The sequence below is a fragment of the Oryctolagus cuniculus genome, chromosome 12 (assembly GCF_051225735.1).
Source record: "Oryctolagus cuniculus isolate XC-2025 breed Fujian yellow rabbit chromosome 12, ASM5122573v1, whole genome shotgun sequence".
NCBI classification, from domain to species: Eukaryota; Metazoa; Chordata; class Mammalia; order Lagomorpha; family Leporidae; genus Oryctolagus; species Oryctolagus cuniculus.
The window spans coordinates 71,294,220-71,302,766 of NC_142878.1; positions in this window are offsets into that span (position 1 = coordinate 71,294,220).

Sequence of the window (8,547 nt, forward strand, 5' to 3'; positions counted from 1 at the left end):
TTGTATTCATCTGACCTGAATAAGGTACTTCGTAGACCCAGGGCAGAATTCTTCCTAGGGTGAAAACTGGCGTCTTTATTTTTAGGGAGCCAGTGAGCCATTCTCCTGAACGACTAAGTATTTGAGTTGGGTACCAGAGCTCACGGGCCTGCAGGATCAGCCTGAGAAGGAGGAAGGATAGGGAGATGTAAGGGATTCAGAAGTTGTGGGATGGAGTAATCCCAAAATGCAACAGGAAAGGGAACCAGTGAGAAATTTCTTGTATCAAGCATTGCCAAGAAACCTTTTCTTTTAAATTTTTATTATGAAACTCCTAAGTATGTGCAAAAGTAGGATGAGTTTCATGCACTCATCGCTCAGCTTCAACAGTGATCATCCTAGAGCTGATTCTGCATCTGTTGGATCCCACCTACTGTCCCACTGAGTTACTTAGAAAGAAATCCCATCATGGTGTCACATCCATCCAGTACATTTTAATGTTTGCTGAGCCATCAGTGCTATAGCTTCCCTTAATACCCAAACCTTAGTAAAACCAATTCGTATAGTGTGAGGGGCACTAAAGCAAAGGAGCTTGTAGTTGAATCAGAATGGATGAACAAAAAGACAATCGGTGAAGAGTAAAGCAGAGCTGAGACTGAGCTGGTTGTGTGTGTGTGTGTGTGTGTGTGTGTTACTAAAATGCAGAGTGACTCTAGAGACTGGAAGACTTGGGGACAGCCAGACAGCTGGCATTTGGGTTACGGTTGCATATTCCAAGTTTCCTTTCCTTGAAAGGAAAGAAAATACTAAATTTAAACACCGTCTTTCAGTTTCTCAGTCAATAATTTCCCTGTCTCTTTTACAAATGGAGTCTCTAGACATCAATGCGAGTCCTTTATTCTCCAGTGCCCCTCTCAGAAATGTGCAGTTACTGAAGCAGAGGAGCTGTGAAGCATTGCCAATCCCCATTACATTTTCAACCCATTTTTGTGTAGCCCTGGTGAAGTCACTCTGTTCTTGAGCAACTTTTGGTGAGAACCAACAAAAATACCAATAGTTGTGGAATGTGGACCGAGATACTTCCGTGATTGTCCCATAGCACTTTTTCTAAAGATTTATTTATTTATTTGAAAAGCAGAATTACAGAGAGGCCGAGACAGAGGCAGAGAGAGAGAGACAAAGAGGTCTTCCATCAGCTGGTTCACTCCCCAGGTGGCTGTAATGGTTGGAGCAGAGCCCATCCAAAGCCAGGAGACAAGAGCTTCTTTTGGGTCTCCCGTGGGGGTGCAGGAGCTCAGGCCATAGCAGAGAGTTGGATTGGAAGTGGAGCAGCCAGGACTCATATGGGGTACTGGCACTGCAGGTGGCGACCTCACCTGCAAGGCCACAGCGCTGGCCCTGAACAAGGCGGAACAAAAAAAAGGAAAATAGAGACAATACTGGAATAAACATACATTTGTCTAACGCTTTTTTAACCTTTTATTTATATAAAGGGGTCAAATTTCATGTATTTCATTTATACAGGGGTTTTTGTTTGTTTGTTTGTTTATTTGACATGCAGAGTGGACAGTGAGAGAGAGAGACAGAGAGAAAGGTCTTCCTTTGCCGTTGGTTCACTCTCCAATGGCTGCTGCGGCTGGTGCGCTGTGGCCGGCGCACCACACTGATCCGAAGCCAGGAGCCAGGTGCTTCTCCTGGTCTCCCATGGGGTGCAGGGCCCAAGCACTTGGGCCATCCTCCACTGCACTCCCTGGCCACAGCAGAGAGCTGGCCTGGAAGAGGGGCAACCGGGACAGAATCCGGCGCCCGGACCGGGACTAGAACCCGGTGTGCTGGCGCACAGGCAGAGGATTAGCCTAGTGAGCCGGCCTCATATATACAGTTTTTTTTTTTAACTTTTATTTAATGAATATAGATTTCCAAAGTACAGCTTATGGACTACATTGGCTCCCCCCCCCCCATGACTTCCCTCCCACCCTCAACCCTCCCCTTTCCCACTCTCTCTCCCCTTCCATTCATATCACGATTCATTTTCAATTTTCTATATATACAGAAGATCAGTTTAGTATACATTAAGTAAAGATTTCAATAGTTTGCACCCACATAGAAACACAAAGTGAAAAATACTGTTTGAGTACTCGTTATAGCATTAAATCTCAATGTACAGCACATTAAGGACAGAGATCCTACATGAGGAGTAAGTGCACAGTGACTCCTGTTGTTGACTTTACAAACTGACACTCCTGCATATATACAGTTTTAACAACATAATGATCCAGGGCAGGCGCCTGCTGTGGCTCACTTGGTTAATCCTTTGCCTGCGGCATCGGCATCCCACGTGGGTGCTGGGTTCTAGTCCCGGTTGCTCCTCTTCCAGTCCAGCTCTCTGTTGGGCCCCTGCACCTGCATGGGAGACCAGGAGGAAGCACCTGGCTCCTGGCTTCGGACCGGCATAGCTCCGGCCATGGCGGCCATTTAGGGGATGAACCAGCAGATGGAAAACCTCTCTCTCTCTCTCTCTCATTGTCTAACTCTATCTGTCAATTAATAATAAAAAAGAACATAATGATCCTTCCCATCCTACCCTCCCTTGCTCCCTCACTCCCACCCTCCTCCTTTTTTTCTTCTAATTTTTACAATGACATACCTTCAATTTTCTTTATAATCACAAACTTAAACCTCCATTAAGTAAATAATTTAACAAGTAGTAAGAAAAACCACTGTTAAAAATACTCTTTAAATTCATAGATAAGCATAGCAATTTCTGAGTTGAAAAGTCATCTCTTCTTAAGATCCAGCTACACAGTTGATAATCACCCAAATATGTCCAATGTTGAAAATATTTTAATCTTTTCTCTGTGTGTATAGTGCGAGTTATAGCTCAGTTACTTCCAGTATGTCTTATCTTAAAAATCATTCCTCATCTTTTAGAGGAAGGAGAATTTTTTTCTTTGAGAAAGGAAAATGATAACTTTCCTACCTATATTTATCACCTGTTTTTCTAAGTAAAAGAGAGACTCTGTGTAAGAAACAAAAATTTTAAGTTATATTAAGACAATGTAGTATTGAAATATTGCTAAGCAGAAGCCTTAGGAAATAATATCCAGACATCCACTAGATGTCACTTGATGTTTGCTTTTTGGTAAACATACTAGTTCATTTTTTTTTTCTTTTTTAAAGGTTTATCTGCAAGTATAAATCGATGACTCCCAGTTGGTCCAAACTGGCAAAAAATAAGATGCTGCAGCCTTTGAGTGAAAGCAGGCAAAAGTCATTAAATGAGAACAATGATTACAACTTTAAATGAGATTTGGGTGGTTGCAGGTTTGCATAATCCCTCCTGGCATTTGTAAGGGTGAAGAGAAGCCAGCAGCTTTGCCCTCCTGCTGTGTTTAAACAAAATGGAAAATTGTAATGAACAGCTAGATTTTTCCTATCTCCCATTTTCTTTTTATTATTCCTCTTCCCTCACCATTTTTAGGAGAATTCAACTTTTAAAATGAGTGCTCTCTAAGGAAGTTATTCACAGCATTTTTTCCTTTTTTGTTCAAATTTCTACCCACAAATTAAAACTGTTTAATCCTCATTATCTAAGTGACATGCATTTGACAAAGGGAAATGGGGAAGATCTTTAGAAATGATGTAGGAGTCTTTGGGGTTATCCACTTCCTATATTTGTAAAGAAAAAAGTTAGTAATAATTTCCAATAAAGACCATGTATTTGGGGGTTTTGTTTTGTGTAACAGCTATTTGTTTATTTTTTAAGCTGTCATTGTATTTCGGCTTCACGATGGTTAAAGAAGTCTCTGTATTAGGTAAACTTCTCTAACCCTGCCTATTTCCTGTCTGTCAAACCTTTCCTTGTAAGAATAACAGTGTTCTTTTATTTGGTAGTGTGCAGCATGATGTTTTTGGCACGCCCAACATTTTTGACTTGCAAAAATTTGTGACCTCAAGTGTGAGAGAAGTGAATGCTCTCTTCAGTACCTCATAGGGTTGCAATCTTAAAAAGTGTCCTGTTACATATATGTTTGAGTTGGTGAAAGAATTATCAGCATATTTATACCCCAACATCACAAGTAATAAATAGGAATTGGTTTTTTACTGATTTACTAAAAGAATTAAATCAGTTGGATATTTGGTAAGCATTTTGCTGCTACAAAACTTACATCATTCCTCAAACTGGCTTAGTTAGACAAAGATATGGTGCTTTCATTTACTGTGTTTTTCTAAATAGTTCATGATTTTAAAAAACTATTTTCAAACCAACACACACTTTGTGGTAGAGGTATTGCTATCCCAAGTCAATTTATGCAAGGACTATCTTGTTGCTTTATCTTTTTAATATTTATATCTATATGGTTACCAAATTGATAACATTAGAACCACCAAAATTTCAGTCATGGTTCCCCCCACCCCCTGCATCCTTTGTTTTTAAAAGGTAGTTATTTGCTAGCATTTTTCTATATCTTTTGGCTTATCTTTTATTTTTTAATAATATAAATATAAGAATAAAGCCATGGCAAGCATATTTTGCATTTAACATTTGACAAGTGTTTATCTTGAAATATTGAGTACTAATTAGAACTTGAAGAGAGTGATTTGAGCTAACTTGAAGGTGTTAGAGAATAAATTTTGATAATCACATAGAAACAATTTTGGTAAACTTCTAGAAGTCTCAGCTAATAAAAATCTTCTAAATATCTGAAGGTGATGAAATTTGGTAGAAAAAAATAAAGAGAGTGAAAACAAAACAAAACCAAAAAACACCATCTAGCAGTTCTTTGCTTTTTAAAATTTTTTTGTTTTTTCATTTTTAGTCTTTAGCTTAGTAATTCTGTCCTAACCAAGAATCTGATAGGCTACAGTAACAGAAGAAAGGCCGATTACTGAAAGATGCCTTCATCATTCTGACCTGGAACTTCTTTTCTCTAAAGGTCTGAAGCACCAAGCTATTAGCTCAATGTAAGATGTTTTTAGCCATCTCCTCAAACTTCCTTCTATTATTCATTGTCATTAGGTAGTTCTTTTTTTCAAGAACTGAGTCCAAAGAGATTTAAATTGTATTATCAAGGCTTATTTCATTTCCATCACACATGTGTACTTTCCTATACCGTAAAAGAAACCCCCTTCAAGTATAAAAGCTGAAAATCGAGAATAATCTGCCTCTGCTCCCCACCTCCCACCCCCACCAAGTTATTGGCAGTCTTGGCTTTGTTGTAGAGTAATTGTGGGTCTAGATTTTTAAGTCATACTCCTGGGTTCAAATCTTGGCCCCATCACTCACTAATTACAGATTTGGACAAGTTAATTAACCTCCTTGTGCTCCAGTGTCATCTTCTGGTAACATGGGGGAACCTGTACTGCTTACATTCCTCTTTTTGAAAAGTAAATAAATTCAGTTCACAAAATGCTTAGCACAAGACCTAGTCTCCAGTAAGTGCCTGATAGCCTCGACTATTGTTATCATTATTATGAGGTCACACAATCTGTCCTTAAAAATTTTGGTCACTTGACACTCTGGAGTTTTCGTATTTTCTAATGATAGCTTTGCAAAGAATTGTTCGGGGTCAAATTTTTTGGTGTCACTAAAGCTCCTGAAAATACATCCTGAATTTGGTTTGTGATTTGTTCTACCACACTGATAAAAACACAAGAATAAATGAACTTTCTTGTTATAAATTCTTTATATCTGTAGCAGGTAGAAAAACATTTTAAAATTGCTTTTGAATATCCATTAAACTAGAGAGTATTTTGGAAAACAGCTGTTGAATATTTTCCTATTTAAGAGTGAATAAGATATTGGGCAAAATGGGATGTGTTCACTAGCTATTAGTGCTCTACTTAAAAGGAGTCTAAATCTAAATATCTATTGGTTTATTTAGTCTAAAATATCACTAGTGTTTTGTAAAGCAATTACTAGTTATAAGCACAGTTCACACCCACAGAACAGTCTTGTTCATTACTACCATATTTGAGATTGTTTAGCAATCTTTAATGCCTATGGGTTAAGAGGGCATATGATTAATATAAATAATCTGGTTAATAGAGCAAATTAAGTAGTATGGTTCTACTGTGGCAGCAATCCAGCCTAAACAAGAGTGCTCATCAGATATTCAGCTGCAGTATTTACCACAAACATATTGACCAAAGAAATGCAAACAGAATAAAACTGAACAAATTCAGACATCTTGCAATGACCACTTTTCTCTCTCCAATACATATGCATACCAGAAAAGGGTTGTGTTGTTTTTTGTTGTTGTTGGTTTTTTTTTTTTTTTTGCTTCCACATTTGTCAAAATGAGGGAATCCATCTGTGTGTGTCCAGCACTGGATGACGTTCTCTGTCCCTCACTGATTTCAGTTTGCAAAGCCACTATTATAGATGGGATTTATTAGCTCTCCAGAACTAAGGTTACAATTCTACTGGACTAGCAATAGTTGCAATAGTACCTCTTATAGCCAACCTGCTTGAGGAGTGTAAAAGGAGTCAGAGGCAGCATAATTTTCCACTACATACACTTTTACATTTGAAGTGCTTCACACAACTAAGACTGACATTTGCCAGACCTCCTACTGTATATATGTATGATATCAAAAATAGAGAAAGGTCTTAAATTTGAGTTTAGTCAGCTTTTCCAGACTTCAGCAGCTACACATATTCTCTTCATACCTACTGACAGGAACTTTCAAAAAGAATGTCTGCTTAATCCACATGACCACTACGTACAGTGGGCATGACCATCCCTTTTTTTAAAGTATAACTAGCTCAACCTAGAATTCCTAGGAGAATCTACTCCTGCATCTTCTGACCTTTGAACAAACTCTTTCCATTGTACTATCATTGGTCTTGAGTTACAGCCTGATATGCCATGGTTTTCCCCCAGGCGTGAGTTGATTCCGGGACTTTATTTGGATTTGCCTACTATTCTGAGATCATTGTAAGGTGTTTCCATTGGCCAAGAAGCCTAAAGTCTTTATGTCATCATAATATTACATTATCCTACTCTTTTTTTTCCCCCTTTTTTAGATTTCACGAGATAGGCATACCCTACCTTTCCTTTCTTTTCCCTTCCCTTGCATTTACTCCCTTCTTTTCCTTCTCTTTTTCTTTGCAGGGAGACAGAGAGATAGAGAGCTCCCTTCTGCTGGTTCACTGTCCAAATGCCTGCAATGACCAGTTCTGGGGCTGGGCCAGGGCCGAAGCCAGGAGCTAGGAATGCAATCCTCTGTGGGTGAAGGAACCCAACTAGTTGAGCCATCACCACTACCTCCCAGAATCTGCGCTAGCAGGAAGTTGGAATCAGGAGCTGGAGCTGGGAATTGAATCCAGGTGATATGGGAGGCAGCTATCTTAATCATTAGGCCAAAGACTCACCCCATATCTTTATTTCAGTAGGAGAGACAAGCTATTCCCTGCAAATAGTTTACCAGGAAAAAGTCTCTATTTGCTCTTCCAAATACCCTGCTCTTCCTGACTTTTCAAGGTTCAACAAGAGTTTTAAAAATGAGAATTTTGAGGTAGCAATAAACTGGACTGCATAGTAATCTTAAGATGGTCCATTTACAGTAGGATACAAGTATTGCCAGCATATTCCAAGTTTCCTTCCTTTTTAATGTACTTTAGGGATATTTGTGGCTGTTTCCTATCTGCCTCCTCTCCCCTACTCCCAACAGCTCTTGTTTTTCATTTAAACATCAATATGGTTTTAGGGGTATTGAGCCTACTTAGTGCATTTTATCTCCTGGCCAATGGACCAAAGTCTGCGCAATCCGATAAATACTGAGATTTCTGCTGGGAATTAGCAGGCAAAGATGTCCTCTCCGTCCCAATGGCCCTGCACAAGGAAGCGTCAGGCCCAGCAAAGAGTAGCAGGCATGTTAGGATCCAGTGAGGTGAGAATCTCGGGGTGACACTGGTATGTAAAGCAGAAGGAAGAGAAGCAAATGGAATACTCAGTAATGTCCATGATCAGTGGCAGCAGGTATTGCATTTTAGTTGAGTGAGTAAGCCAGTTGCAGTTGAAATTTTTTGTTACTCACTACCTTCAGCATTTTAACTAACCCAGCTCCTAAATTTTTTTTGCTCTAGTAGGCCTTCAGAAGTTGTAGGAATAGCCCCTTTTTGGCTAACAGTTGCCTGTTTTTAAAGGGACCTGACTCTTTAATGAAACCTACTTTAAACATTAAAACACACACACATTTAATTTGCACAATCACAATTTAAAATCATGACAAAAAGTGCTTACATCTAAAGCTTCTAAACCTTTGTATAATCTTATGCCACTATTGACTGTGATAGAGCGAACAGCCGATAGAACTTACACTTTTACCTCGGTGCCCTATTTTCTTTGAAGTGAACACCTGGGGTTGACAGAGTTTGATATCTGCTTTTTGGTTCGCTAAAAAGGATTATGATTTTATTTTACAACTTTTCCTGGATTCATCCCCATGCAAATGGTAGTGCTATATCTATGCTTAAAAAATTAATTAGAATCAAAATGTGCTTTCAAATGAGTTATTTTATTTTAGGTTTCTTAGAGTTTTCTGAAATGTTTTTTAATTGGT